Below are 15,822 nucleotides of genomic sequence, written 5' to 3' on the forward strand. Positions count from 1 at the left end.
CATGAACATCACTTAATTGTTGACCTCATATGTCTATGTGAATGTTAAAACATATGCTTGGAAGTAATGAGTATGAAACTAAGATTAATAAGAAAATAGGAAGATTAATGTGTGAGCTTGTTGAGAAACCATCAACAAGAGGTTAATTGAATTAATAACTTAATTGACCACTACAAATCTTATTTAATCCAAATAATTAATCTAGGGAATTAATTAGTTTAAACACTTGATCAACGCTTAAATTAGTTAATTGTCTAAGGGTTAGGAGTAATGAACATGAACCTAACTACTATCATTGGTAACCAATAACGATTAATCTACCTTAACTTAAATAACCATAGGAGTGAATTGGTTGAACCTAAATAGAAACATCTTTATCAAATTTGGTGAATAGTTGTTGCTTTAGTTAATTAGTTAAATTTAGTTTGTTTAAGTTTCTAGTCTTGCAAAACTAGAGAAAAACCATTTACTTTTATTATTTGTTTTAGTTAAAATTAGCTATTAGTTTAATTTCCGTTCCCTGAGTTCGATACCTTACTTATCAATCTATACCACTTAAAGACAGGTTCACTGCCTTTGTGTGCTCAAATTATTAATAAAAAGTAGGGATAAAACTAGTTGAATTTACACACATCAAGTTTTTTGGCGCCGTTGCCGGGGAACGGTTCTAAATAATTAAGCTAATTCCTAATTTTTTCGATCCTTTGTGTGAGTTTACTTTCATAAAGTTCATTTATTGCAATTTAGTAACTAGTAATTAGGTTTTAGTATCTGTTTTAGTTAGGTTAAAAACTTAGAATTTTTTTGAAAACTCACTGATACTCGCCGAGTGCACTCGCACCTACTCGGCGAGTAACAACTTATTTAGAAATTTTTTTTCCTTTTATTTGTTTACAATCTTTTTGTTATTTTTACGCTTTTATTTGATTAATTTCAGGACTTTCATGACCAGAGGAGCAAACACACCACTGGTACCCCCGTTTGAAGACCCCGAATCCGAATTGAAAAGAAACAAAGGGAAGGACGTGGAGAGTTCAAGCACACCAAAGAAATCACCATTGTCTAACTTGAAGACTGTTTTCGGGAAAAAGAAGAGCAGCAAATCAGGAGCTTCAAGCGCTTCCTTAATAATTGAAGAGCCAATTCAAGAAGAGATTAGATACGAAACCGAGGAAGAAGACGAGGCAACTTACGAACAAGACACCGAATCGGAGGAAGAGTTAGCATTCACTATGGCTAACATTGATGAAATTCCCATGGGAGAATGGAAGAAGAGGATGCGCGACGACCATGGCCCGGGACTTGTGCAACCCACAATTCCCGCAACTGCCACCTTTGAGCTAAAAGGTCATATCCTAGCTTCACTCAAGGAAATACCTTTCTACGGGAAAGATCATGAAGATGCCTACAAACATTTGGATGAAGTAAATGATGTTGCTGATTACTTCAACATTCCAAATGTCACCCGCGAAACTCAGCTGCTTCGGATGCTTCCGGTAACCTTCAAGGGTGCTGCTAAAGATTGGCTCAAATCACTTCCTCCTGGGTCAGTCACTACTTGGGCCAGAATGAAGGAAGAGTTTATTGATCACTTTTGCCCACCATCCAAGGTAGCCAAGCTCAAGAAGGCCATTGCAAATTTTGAACAACAAGCTGGAGAGTCGTTATATGAGGCATGGGAGAGGTACAAAAGTCTGCTACGAAATTGCCCACACCATGATCTAAATAGCCAACAAGAAGTTTCCATCTTTTATGATGGAGTCAATGTCACGACCCGGCAGCTGCTAGACTCACAAGGCCCACTTACAAAGAAGCCACCCCCGGTGATCAAAGAACTAATTGAAGAATTCTCTAAACACTCTAGAGAATACCACAACCCTAGGAATGATGTCACGAGGGGAGCCGCATACGCTGCTACTGAAGATTTATCCGTGGTTATGGCCATGTTAAAAACCATGGATAGAAGAATGGACAAAATGGATCAAACTATCCATGCCATACGGGTGGGTTGCGAGAATTGCAATAGACCTCACCTCACTAGGGATTGTGATTTGGATGAGCACGGCAACAAAAAGGCACAAGTATGCTATTCGAGCGGTGACCGGTATGATGAAGACTGGCGAAAACAAAAGAAGGAGTGGATGCCTTACGAAGAGTACAAGAAGGCCAAAGAGGAGAAGTATAGACAAAAAGGGAGAGGCTTTTACCAAAAGGAGGAGCCGGTGCAAGAGAAGAAGCCAAGCTTGGAAGATATGCTAACTAAATTTGTGGCTGCTTCCGAGAAAAGACACAGTGACCACGATGCTGCTATCCAAGAAACAAGAACAATGCTCAGGAACCAGCAAGCATCCATCCATAATATAGAAACTCAGCTTGGGCAACTCGCTCAACAACTAAACCAAAGGTCACCGGGAGAGCTTCCTAGCAAAACCGAGAACAACCCACGAGGCGCGCAAGTGAATATTGTTACCACAAGAAGTGGGAAGATTATTACTCCCTTGGCCCCCATTCGAACTGAAGCGAACAAGGACTCACAGAAGGAAGAAACGGAAGTACAAGTTGAAAACCAACATTCACAATCTGAGAGCCCTACTCGCCGAGTAGGACCGACGGACTCGGCGAGTACATCTGAAAAAACTAATGATCAGCCACCCTTGAAACCATACCAGCCTCCAATGCCATACCCAGCCCGAGCCAAGAAGGAGAAGCAGGAAGAGGAATATCAGAAGTTCCTTGATCATATCAAAACTCTTCAAATAAATATTCCTTTCATTGAAGCCGTTATGCAAATGCCCAAATATGCAAAATTCCTTAAGGAACTCCTTACTAATAGAAGAAAGATGGAAGAGGTGCAGAAAGTAGTATTGAATGAGAATTGCTCCGCCGCCATGCTAAACAAATTACCAAAGAAGAAGGGTGATCCGGGGAGCTTAACTCTACCTTGCCAATTTGGCAACTTGGCAGCAATTCATGCTTTAGCTGATTCTGGAGCGAGTGTGAACCTTATGCCATACTCGTTCTTCAAAAAGCTGGACCTCCCGGAGCCAAGGCCAATTCGAATGGAAATTCATTTGGCAAACAAGACGGTTACTTTCCCAAGAGGCATATGTGAAGATTTATTAGTGAAAGTAGACAAATTTGTCTTCCCGGCTGACTTCATCATTCTCGACATGGAGGCGGATCCGCAAGTACCAATCATCCTTGGAAGACCCTTCCTCAACACCGCTAGCGCCATCGTAGATATGAGAGATTCAAAGCTCACATTGCGAGTTGGGGACGACTCAGTAACATTCGGGGTAGACCAAGCCATGAAGTACTCAAGGAATAGTGACGACACGACGTTCTCAATCGACATGCTTGATGAGTTATTGGAAGAAGACATACCTGAAAATTCCAGCAAGTTTGCAGCTTTGGAAGAAGTATTTGATCCAGAAAAAGATTTATTAGAGATTGAAAGACTGTTGGAGGAAGCAGAGTATGAAGAACTAAAAAACCAAGCTGAAAGCCCTACTCGCCGAGTAGACCCGATCTACTCGCCGAGTTCACCTGAAGAAAAGTCAGCAGTCGCGAATGCCGCCATCAACTCACCGAGTACCACACCTACACTCGGCGAGTCCACCACTATGCAGAATAAATTGGAGCTCAAAACACTGCCCGACCATCTGGAATACGCCTTCCTGGAAGAAGGAAATCAGAAGCCAGTGATTATAGCCTCAGATCTCTCCAAGACGGAAAAGGAAGAGCTTGTACGGGTATTGAAGACACGGAAAAGAGCCATCGCATGGAGCATCTCCGACATAAAGGGAATAAATCCATCCTACTGCTCTCACAAAATCAACTTAGAAGAAGGAGCCAGGCCGGTGGTGCAGCATCAAAGAAGATTAAACCCGAACATGCAAGAAGACGTCAAGAAGGAGGTGGTCAAGCTTTTGGATGCAGGAATCATCTATTCCATCTCCGATAGCCCATGGGTGAGTCCGGTCCAGGTGGTGCCCAAGAAAGGAGGAATGACGGTCATTACCAACGAGAACAACGAGTTAATTCCAACGCGAACGGTAACCGGTTGGCGAGTGTGCATCGATTATCGCAAGCTAAAAGATGCCACTCGCAAAGACCATTTTCCCCTTCCTTTCATAGACCAAATGTTAGAAAGACTATCGGGCCATAGCTACTATTGCTTCTTAGATGGGTTTTCCGGGTATTTCCAAATACCCATAGACCCAATGGACCAAGAAAAGACCACCTTTACATGCCCCAGTGGGACCTTCGCATATAGACGCATGCCATTTGGACTATGCAATGCACCTGCGACATTTCAAAGGTGCATGACCGCCATATTCCATGATATGGTGGAAAATTTCATGGAGGTCTTTATGGATGACTTTTCTGTATTCGGATCTTCTTTCAATGACTGCCTCACAAATCTTGACTCGATGCTAGCTAGATGTGAGAAAACCGACTTGGTCCTAAATTGGGAAAAGTGTCATTTCATGGTCAAAGAGGGTATAGTATTGGGACATAAAGTCTCTAAAAAAGGAATTGAGGTGGATCGGGCAAAGATAGACACCATTGCTAAATTACCCCCACCAACTAATGTGAAGGGCATTAGAAGTTTTTTGGGACACGCAGGTTTTTACCGGCGTTTTATTAAAGATTTTTCCAAAATTACGAAACCTCTAACACAATTATTATTAAAAGATGCACCCTTTAATTTCACTAAAGAGTGTTTAGAGGCATTCGACTTTTTAAAAGAAAAATTAACTAATGCCCCAATCATTATAGCACCAAATTGGAATTTACCCTTCGAAATCATGTGTGATGCTAGTGACTATGCACTAGGAGCGGTCCTTGGACAAAGGGTTGATAAGCATTTTCAACCCATTTATTATGCAAGCAAGACCTTGAATCCTGCCCAAGAGAATTATACCACTACTGAAAAAGAACTGTTAGCCGTAGTTTACGCTTTTGATAAATTTCGCCCTTATTTGGTTTTATCTAAAACCACTGTTTTTACTGACCACTCGGCTATCAAGTATTTGTTTTCCAAACAGGATGCCAAGCCAAGACTAATACGATGGGTGCTGCTTCTTCAAGAATTCGATATAGAGATACGAGATAAGAAAGGACTGGAGAACGTGGCGGCCGATCATTTATCTAGGCTCGAGAACCCGGCATTGCAAGAGGATAAGGATGGAGACGACTTTCCGGATGAATACATTATGGTGTCCGTGGGAGAGGAACCATGGTTCGCGGATATAGCTAACTATTTAGCTACCAAGTACGTCCCGAAGGATTATAGTAGTCAGCAAAAGAAGAAATTCTTTTCGGAGATCAAATATTACTTTTGGGACGATCCATACCTCTTCCGAAGCTGCGCGGATGGAATTATACGAAGATGTGTGTTCGGAAAGGAGAGTCGAAAAATACTACACCACTGCCATAGCGGGCCCACGGGAGGACATCATGGAGCACACTATACCGCGAAAAAGATCTTTGACATCGGGTTCTATTGGCCTACAATCTTCAAAGATGCAGCCCAATATGTCAAAGAATGCGATGCTTGCCAAAGGGTGGGAAACATTTCCTCCCGTAATGAAATGCCTCAACATAGCATTCAAGTGTGCGAGGTGTTCGACGTGTGGGGCATAGACTTCATGGGGCCATTCCCCACATCCAAAGGAAACAAGTACATCCTCGTGGCGGTGGATTATGTGTCAAAATGGGTGGAGGCGCAGGCTTTACCTACAAATGACGGACGGGTAGTGGTACGGTTCTTGAAAAGACTATTCTCCCGATTTGGTGTTCCAAAGGCCCTAATTAGTGACCGTGGCACACACTTTGCCAATGATCAATTGGATAAGGTGCTCAAGAAATATGGGGTGACCCATAAGTTCTCCACATCATACCACCCGCAAACGAGTGGGCAAACGGAAGTTACCAATCGAGCCTTGAAGCGTATCTTGGAGAAGTCGGTGGGAAGCAATCGCAAGGAATGGTCGGATAAATTGGATGACGCGCTATGGGCGTTTCGTACCGCTTTCAAAACACCTATTGGTACTACACCATATAGGTTAGTTTATGGAAAGCAATGCCATTTACCGGTTGAAATCGAGCACAAGGCATATTGGGCGCTAAAAAGATGCAACTTTGACATGGAAGAATTGAAGACCAACCATTTAATGCAAATGAATGCCCTTGAAGAACTCTGAAATGAAGCCTATTCTAGTTCGTGGCTCTATAAAGAAAAGACCAAGAGATGGCATGACCAAAGAATCAAAAGCAAAGACATCCATGAAGGCCAAAAAGTACTACTCTTCAATTCCCGTCTAAAACTTTTCTCGGGCAAACTCAAATCAAGGTGGGATGGTCCATTTGTGGTTAAGACAGTGTTTCCTCATGGGGCTATTGAATTGATCTCAAGAGATGGCACGCCATTTAAAGTCAATGGCCATCGAGTGAAGAAATATGAAGAAGGAGTCCCCCGCAATGAAGGAATGGAGGAGCTCCTGCTGTGAGGAATTGCAAAAACATAGAAGGGGCGGAGTCTAGCTAATGACTCCATCAAAAGAAGCGCTTCTCGGGCGGCAACCCGAGTTTCACGTTTGCATTTTCTTTCCCTTTCTTTATTTTTCGTATTGTTTTTTTTTCATTTCTCTTCATTCATTCTACTTCTCTAAGTGCTTGAGGACAAGCTCTACTGAAAGTGTGGGGTGGAAAGGCTAAAATAAAGAAATTCACAAAGTAACATTGGCAAAAATCTTAAAAATTTTCAACCTGAGACATCTACTCGGCGAGTACATCGGATATACTCGGCGAGTAAATGTTCGTGTACAGCCAAAAATGCATGACACGCGTGTCTACTCGGCGAGTAGATCCATTATACTCGGCGAGTAGACGGTTAAAACTCAGTAAATTCAAATCTGTAAAAACTACTTTTATTCAACATTTCAACCCCCACACTCGCCGAGCATCTTCTCTCAGCCACCTCTCAAGAGTTCTTCAAGATCTAGTCAATTTCTTTTTTCTTTCTCTTAATTCAACCACCAAGGTAACATCTTTGCTCTTTAATTTTATAAAAGGTCCAATCTTTATCACATATCTCTCCATATTTGGTATATATTTTCAGATTTGGAGACTTTCCCCCAATTTTTAGGGCTTTGATTTAATCATGAATTAGATGTTATGTGGACATGTAACCTTGGTTAAGTGGTTTGAATTTTTGTGTTACTTTTAGTTTTCTTTTCAGGTGTTGAAGCTAGGATGCATGCTATTTAGGAATGGTCAAGCGAGGAATGAGGGCCTTTAAGAGTGCTTATGGATTTTTGTTCCTAGGATCGAGTCTGTACGAATCGAGAGTTATTAAAGTGTTGCTGTTTAGGAAGTTTCTTGGAGAGTGCATTTATATTTGCATGTCAACACTAGAATAAAGAGAGCCAGCGTTTAGAAAATTTCTGGAATTATATGCTCTACTCGCCGAGTGCACTAATACTACTCGGCGAGTACGTCTGTTTCTGCACGATCTGCTTGTCCGACACCTCTTACTCGGCGAGTTTATTCTCCTACTCGCCGAGTAGCCTGCTGTAGGAGGAGTTAATTGATTGGTTCTGGCTACTGTTTATGCGCCATTCATACATTCTTTATGCACTGTTACTAAGGCTTGTGCAACAACCAATTTTTTTTTTCCTTGGAGTTTTCGAGCTATCAACCACACGAGACTTATGACACCCGTGCCATGGATGAGTTGTTCCCATGGTTAAAGTCATTAGAAAAAGGAGTTGAAGATGAGGGTGTCAACCTAGCGACTGCTACCCCAGGGGAGTTTGTTCCAACTTTCTCTCTATTTGCATTCTTTTTAGTTGTTATAATATGCAATGAGGGCATTGCATAAAATAAGTGTGGGGTAGGGGGTTAGTCACATCTTAGAACACTTAGAATCTTAATTTAGGCTAATTTTTTAAATTTTGCATTAAAATGCTTAGGTCTTAAATTAGAAAATTTTGGTAAAAAATTAGGATTCCATGTTAGAATTATGTTGATAATTGCATGAAGACCCAAATGTTTAGTTAAGCCTATATACGTTCTAGTGCATTTGTGGCTTCCTTATTTCAGTGAAATCATGAAACAAAAACACGACCTTGCTCAGCCTGAGGGATGCAATATGTTTAGCAGCCTAAACCTGAAATGTATCCAGGAAGATTTTTATCATTAGCCAATAAAGGTTGAGATTGAGCGCCCCTGCTTAAGCATGTAGGATTTGAGTGAAAAAAAAGTGAGGTATACATGTAAAAAAAGAAAAGAAAGAAGAAGAAAGAGAGAATTACAAGAAAAAGTTTGAAGAATTTTTGGAGCATCAAAGTTAAGTATGAAATTAGAAGATCGAAAATTCCGAAGAAATTCAAAAAGTTGAAGATACCAAAAATCAAACAACAAAGGTGGTGAATTCAAAGTTATCCAAGATCAAATTATCAAAGAAGTGAAGAATTCCAAAGAGCTTCAATGTGGTATCATAAATTGTAATTGTCTAGATTATGTATGCTTGGGTTGCTCAATTAAAAATACCTTGAGGGTAAAGAGGTTTTCTGAGGATGGATTCGGAGGGTTGCATAAAATGAGCATAGTTCGGGGTGAGTGGGCGAATGTTTATGAGGATTGTGAGTATTTGAAGTATGGGGGGTTTTTTAGGAATTAGACACAAATGCATGCGTTGCGGTCTTGGCATAATGGCTGGGAAGGATTGGAGTTATTAATGTGATTTTAATGTGTTTAAAATTTAGTTTTGCTTGGGGGCAAGCAAAAGTCAAGTGTGGGGTATTTTGATATTTGCATAATTAGTTAATTATTTAACGTATATTCTTGGTTATTTTTGGTTAGTTATGAGAATAATATGGACAAAAGGTACTTAAAATGCTTTGAATTGTGTTTTCAGTCCAAAAGATATGCTTGGAGGAAAAAAGGAGAAAAGGGAAAGCAAGTGAAGGTTAAAGAATGGAAAGAGAGACTTACTCGGCGAGTAGGTCGGCATTACTTGGCGAGTACGCGATGAGATGCCAGGAGATATGTACGACTGCTGATCTAGAGACGGATAAGTATTGACCTACTCGGCGAGTTGATTCTGCTACTCGCCGAGTACCCGCTGTTTTGGGATATCTTTAAAAGACGAATCCTTATCACATGGGACAGAACCCCTGGCGAATTTTGAATGATTAGCTGCGACTAAAAGGTTCAGAAGGCGCTGGAGAACCCTAAGCTTCAAGAGTTGGAAGAATTCAAGTAATTAGGTTGATTCTACCACTTAGAATTAGGAATTAAACATGTTTGCTTCCATAAACTTTGTTTTTATGCTTGTTTCTACTGCAACTATGAGCTAAACCCGTTTTTGTTTCTGTTTGGGGAATACCAAAGAACTCCTATGGTTTAATTATTGAACTTTGTTTAATTGTCTATTGGTGATTCATTAAATTAAGTTTGTTAAAGAACCTTATGTGTTAATCACTACTATTTTCTGTTAATTGGAAGGCAATTAGGTTGCATGAACATCACTTAATTGTTGACCTCATATGTCTATGTGAATGTTAAAACATATGCTTGGAAGTAATGAGTATGAAACTAAGATTAATAAGAAAATAGGAAGATTAATGTGTGAGCTTGTTGAGAAACCATCAACAAGAGGTTAATTGAATTAATAACTTAATTGACCACTACAAATCTTATTTAATCCAAATAATTAATCTAGGGAATTAATTAGTTTAAACACTTGATCAACGCTTAAATTAGTTAATTGTCTAAGGGTTAGGAGTAATGAACATGAACCTAACTACTATCATTGGTAACCAATAGCGATTAATCTACCTTAACTTAAATAACCATAGGAGTGAATTGGTTGAACCTAAATAGAAACATCTTTATCAAATTTGGTGAATAGTTGTTGCTTTAGTTAATTAGTTAAATTTAGTTTGTTTAAGTTTCTAGTCTTGCAAAACTAGAGAAAAACCATTTACTTTTATTATTTGTTTTAGTTAAAATTAGCTATTAGTTTAATTTCCGTTCCCTGAGTTCGATACCTTACTTATCAATCTATACCACTTAAAGACAGGTTCACTGCCTTTGTGTGCTCAAATTATTAATAAAAAGTAGGGATAAAACTAGTTGAATTTACACACATCAGGGGCATTAATTCATTCCCTAAAGGAACCTTGTGTGGAAGAGGTGGATTGAGAGTTTAACATATTTTGGATGCTCTTTGTGGAGAAGGTTTAGTTATAGTCAAAGACCTACAATATGTTGTTATATCTGTGGTTAATCTATGGCTAGGGGAAAATACCCTTCGAGTTTGGCAGAATTTGTTGCCTCAACTCCTCTTACACCGCTCTTAAAACCTGACAAGGGAATACGATATATTGCAGTAAACACTATATGGAGACACTTGGTTTCCAAGTTGGCTATAAAAAGTGTTGGTAAAGAAATGACCAAGTATCTCAATAATTTTCAGTTCGAGGTCGAGGTGTCAGGTGGTGTTTAAGTCATTTTACATAACACTAACAAGGTGTTGAATGAGCGTCACGATGACAGGTCTCTTTCCATGCTTATCGTTGACTTCTCAAATACCTTTAACCTTGTGGAAAAATCCGCATTACTTCATGAGGTTAGATTGAGGTGCCATTCTATATCATTGTGGGTAGAATTCTTATATGGTCAAGTAGGAAGGTTGTGTCTAGGAGACACACATGTTTGGTCCACTACTAGGGTTCAACAAGGAGACCCCTTGGGACCACTGCTCTTTGCCCTTGTACTGCACCCACTCTTGCATAATATTAGAGACAATTGCAAGCTTCTTTTACATTCATGGTACCTTGATGGTGTCCCACTTATTGGAGATTTGGAGGATGTGGCCATAGCGTTAGACATCATTAAGGTGATTGGTCCAGAATTGGGCCTTCAGTTGAATATCAAGAAAATCAAACTCTTTTGGCCCTCGTGTGATGGTAGGAAGCTTCATGAGGGTGTATTCCCGATTGGCATCAGGAGGCTGTCATTGGGGGTGAAACTTCTTGGAGGAGCTGTTAGTAGAGATGTTAGTTTCATTAGTAGCATAGCCATAAAGAGAGCCGAAAATGCTGTGAATTTGATGCACCTTCTTCCCTCATTGTCTGACCCCAGAGTGAGCTCCTTCTGTTTCGGTCTTGTATGGGTATTGTTGATAGCTTCATTTTATTTACTTCTTTTCCAAATTTATTTTAGCTCATTTCATCTCCTTTTAGTTAATCTTCATGCATATTTTCTCTTTTTGTTATTTTCATATTTATCAGGTACTTTTTGTAACGTCTCAAAACTCAAAACCAAATTTTTTTGTTTTCATATTAAATAAAACATCAACAAAACGTGTTTATCAAAATCAAGGGAAATCATAATGTATTCATAATCATCCAAAACACATCAAAGTCAAATGAGTGAAAAGTCATGGTGTGTGCGATGCGTTTATCCCTGGCTCTTCCCATTCGATCCGGAAGTACCTGAAACAAATATTACAACCCGTAAGCACAAAGCTTAGTGAGTTCCCCGAGGTACCTCATGCCATATACATCAATCATATAATGGGCCATGCTCGACAACCAACGGGCCCTACCTGGCATCGGGCGTCACTCGACATTAAACCATGCTTGGAATAGATCTGTTTGTATTATGTGATGGGCCCCAACCAACACACCCATCAGGCCCCACCCGGAACACATACAATACATACACACATGCAAGGTTACACAGATAACAATAATCCATGGGTCGGTATTGGTCCTTTCGACCCATCAAACATAATAAGGAGACACACCTCAATCTGTTAGAAAATCAGGTAAATGCTCGGGTTGCTAATCTGGGAAATCTTTGCACCAAATACGATCAAATAACATCCTAATTAATAATTAGGGTATAAACCATATCCGAGAGTCTAAGTCTTAATCCCGACTCCTAGGTTAGAAGACCATTTTAACCTTTCCTCACTTGGCGTAACAGCCGAAGCCTAAACTCAATGGCACTAAAATACCAATAATGGCCCAATTCTTAAAGGACACCCAAAGCCTAATATGGGCCCAAATTCAAGAAGGCCCAAAGCCTAATAATGGCCTAAAGTCAGAAAAGCTAGAGGTCCAACAAAGCCCAAAACCATAATAATCCAAAAATGGCCCAAACTACAAAGCCCATGACCAGGCGTAGTACGCCACATGTACCAAAATTACACCCGACATATTGGGTGGCTTGCCTGATCAGAGACTCGAACGCGCAACGTACGCACCCATTTAACTCTTAATGCTTACAACCAGCCGTCCAAACTTCAGATCCAAGCCTTGAACGTCTTAGTACATAAAGTCACTAACTTAGAGCCTTTGCATGGCTCAAATGAACTCAACCCCTAGATTTAGAAACCTATTTTCACTAAATGGACATAAACACATGCACGGTTGATCCTCAACCATCAATATGCTAACTTTATGGACTAGGGACCTTAGAAACATCAAGAGAAGCAACTCTTAACTTTTGGAGTGGAAGAATCCCACTAGATCTCATTCATGGAACTAAAAAGTGAGCAAAACTCCATAGTAACTAGATCTAAGCATAAAACGAGCTAGTTCCAAGCTTTATACCTCAATGAAGCTGGAAATGATGAGTGGAATCTGGATCTACAAGCTCTCCCTTGATCAAGGCTCCTTCTTCTAGCTTCTTCCACCTCAAGGTTCACCAACACACATAAAGAGGTCAAATATTCTATATATTGGTTAGGGTTTCGAAATGAGGCTCAAAGGATAATGTAGGTTGAGAAATGAGGGGATTATGGGTCATAATGATGCTTAAATAGGGTACAAACCCTAAAAATTCGGGTTTGTCCTTCGATGACGTACGCCTAGCGTACGCACGTCCCCCTCAAAGTTTCACTTTACACCCCTTAGGACCAAATTTGAAAATTCATTTAATAACAAGGGTCACAATTACAAAATACCTAGGAAATGAGTGTTACAACTTTCTAGTATTTTGAGCTTAATTGTAGGATTTTTTTAAAGACTATTCAACATGGAGGATTGTGGGACCTGGAATGTAGGAAGCTTATGGTACTGGTGGGCTAAGCTATAGAACTCTTGGACTTGGATTATAAAGGAAGAAGAAAATCAAGCTTATTGTCAACTTGATGATAGAGCAAGTTGGACTTAATCTTGATTAAAGAATGATGACGAGGAGGAAAATACAAGCTTTGGAAGATAAAAGGAGCAATGAATTATCTTGGAAGATTTTAGAAGGCATATTTGGGCTATCAAGAACCTTGCATTTGGGTTGGATCAAGATTTGAAGCATTGGAGAAAGAGACCCATTTGAAAGTGGACTAAATTGGCCCATTCAGCACTCACATACGAGTCTGCGTGTACTCGCAAACCATATGTGTGGATCGTGCAGTGAAGGATCCGAATTTTAGCCTTTGCCTCTAATTGGGGAAAGTGGATGGAGTGCTTTTTGGGCATCTTTTTCATCCACGTTTTAAACCCTTTAACTAAACTTTTGAAAGGGGAATGAGGAAGAACTCTTAGAAAACATACATATTTTGCTCTCAAGAAGAACTTGAAGATTGAAGATTTGCATCTTTCTATCTTACTTCATGTTTGGTATTCTAACTTTCATCTTATTCTTATGAGTTTAGCCATGTTAGGCTAAACTATCTTGGGTTGAGTTGGATGTAATTGTTTGAATGATTTGGTTATTTTGAAGAACTCTATGAACTTGTGTTGAATATCTATGATTATATTTTCTATGAAAACTTCATTCATGTATATATATCTCTAGTCATGAATATTGATATGTAAATGTTATTTTTGTTTGTTAAATTCTTGGCTAAGTAATGGGTCTTCAAGTTGACATGCAACAATTAGTTTAATGGCTAAACTATGAACATTTGTGTTGAATATCTATGATTATATTTTCGACTCATGATCCTAATATTTCCAAATGACGATATATGTTTGGTGTGCTACAAGGCATGTTTGGCCTCTTTAGAGAGCATGAGTTCACTGTAAAGAACTTCCTAGATTCAAATACAGGCCCGATATGGTTAGAGATGTTCTGTTTGACATATTTAAGCATGTCAGAGTTTCCATTAAGTGAGAGACACTTGTAAATTTCTTGAGTGACCCAATAGAATGAATGCCAACCCTTATACTGGCTGACGTTTTGATTTTTGGATGGCTTGGAGGGAAACACGTCTGTGTGGACCTTACAAGGATATCCCCTCTCATGGGCTTGACGACTCGGAGTTTCAAGGCGAGAGGGACTGTTTTAAAAGCTGCTACATGCAAGGTTACAAAACATGAGAAATCGTGCATGGAAAATCAACAGGTCTGCATACCATTTGTGTTTCATACGTTTGGTTTCCTTGCATCGGATGCATTGGAGCTTCTTAATAGAGTACAACGGATCATGCATAGCAATGTTATATCTCCTAGATCTATAGATGTAATATTCAAAAGAATTGGTTTTACCATACAAAAAGGCTTAACGACGCAATTTGTTGCCTGTTTGCATTCTCACTCATTGTACTGTGATAACTAAGTTTATTGTTGTCTAATGATTATCAATTGTTTTATCATCTCCCTATCTAAGAATAGTTTTATTATTCTCTTGACATATATCATCTTATTAAGTCTCCTAATTAATGCATATTTTATTCTCCTTTTACCATGTGTCATCATATTATATCTCATAATTAATACATGACATTTGTAAACATATTGATTCTCCATTTTAAATTTCTTACTCTAATTATATTAAATTAATAACATTAAAATAAACTTAATACAAATTATAAATTGATATAATTTCACATATTTATTTAAATAAATGATTAAAATTTATATAACTAAAACAATCTCTTAATTAATAATTTATTTAAAATAATTGATTAATAATTTTTAGTTTTAATTAATTTTAATTAATTGTATTATTATATAGGGTGATGTTCAATAGAGAATCATAATTAACTAAGGAACCAATCTTTTTTTCAACTTTTAGAACTTATTTTTTTATCAAAAAAAAAAGAAAAAAAAACTAAAAATACAGAAAATCATAACTTTTTATCCTTTTTCCAATGATATCAAATTCGATTTTTTTTACGTCAAATTCACAATGTGAATTTTTGAAAATTCACAACGTTAATCCGGATTCACACGGTGACTCCGAAAAATATTTTTCACATTCACAATGTTAATATATGAATTTAGATATTTTTAGATTTTTATTTCGATAAAGAATAAGCTCTAGAAATTGGAAAAAAAGATTTGGTTTCTTAAAGAACCAATAATTATGGTTCTCTATTGAACTTTTCCCTTATTATATATTATATACGTGGATGAGTATTTTTTTTTATTGAAAAAATAGTTATAACCGATTATTCATAAATATAGTTTAAGCAGTTGCCAAAAAGTCTACACGGAATATGAAAACAAGACTTATATGTTCTTTTCATATAATAATCAAATTCAAATATCAAAACTAAAATCAATTTTATTTTGAAATTGATTGTAAAAAACAACCGATTTTTAAATTTGTTATAAATGTTAAGAGTTTTCCTTAAGAACAAATTTAAGAATTGATTGTAAAGTTAGGGACCAAACATGCATTTTTCATCCCTTAAGATTACCCCCCATAGACACAAGTTGGGTTTGTTTGTGTAACGGACTAAGAACCAGTATCGCCCAAGAAAGGCCCAATTTAAAAAGGATGGGCCCAACTGCGCCCGATTCCCCGATCCCTTTCCATCACTAGGTGTAGACTTACAATACCGGGATATGA

At 38.5% G+C, this 15,822-nt stretch overlaps 1 non-coding gene across 1 annotated transcript; it reads right to left on the reverse strand.

Moving 5' to 3' along the window:
- Window positions 1-1,616: 1,616 nt before the first annotated feature.
- On the reverse strand, window positions 1,617-1,723 carry LOC145013507 (small nucleolar RNA R71). The gene has a single exon (XR_013665062.1). It is a non-coding gene; the product is annotated as a small nucleolar RNA R71 (small nucleolar RNA).
- Window positions 1,724-15,822: the final 14,099 nt, after the last annotated feature.

This window comes from Lactuca saligna, chromosome 8 (genome assembly GCF_052625555.1).
Source record: "Lactuca saligna cultivar CGN05327 chromosome 8, ASM5262555v1, whole genome shotgun sequence".
Lineage (NCBI taxonomy): Eukaryota > Viridiplantae > Streptophyta > Magnoliopsida > Asterales > Asteraceae > Lactuca > Lactuca saligna.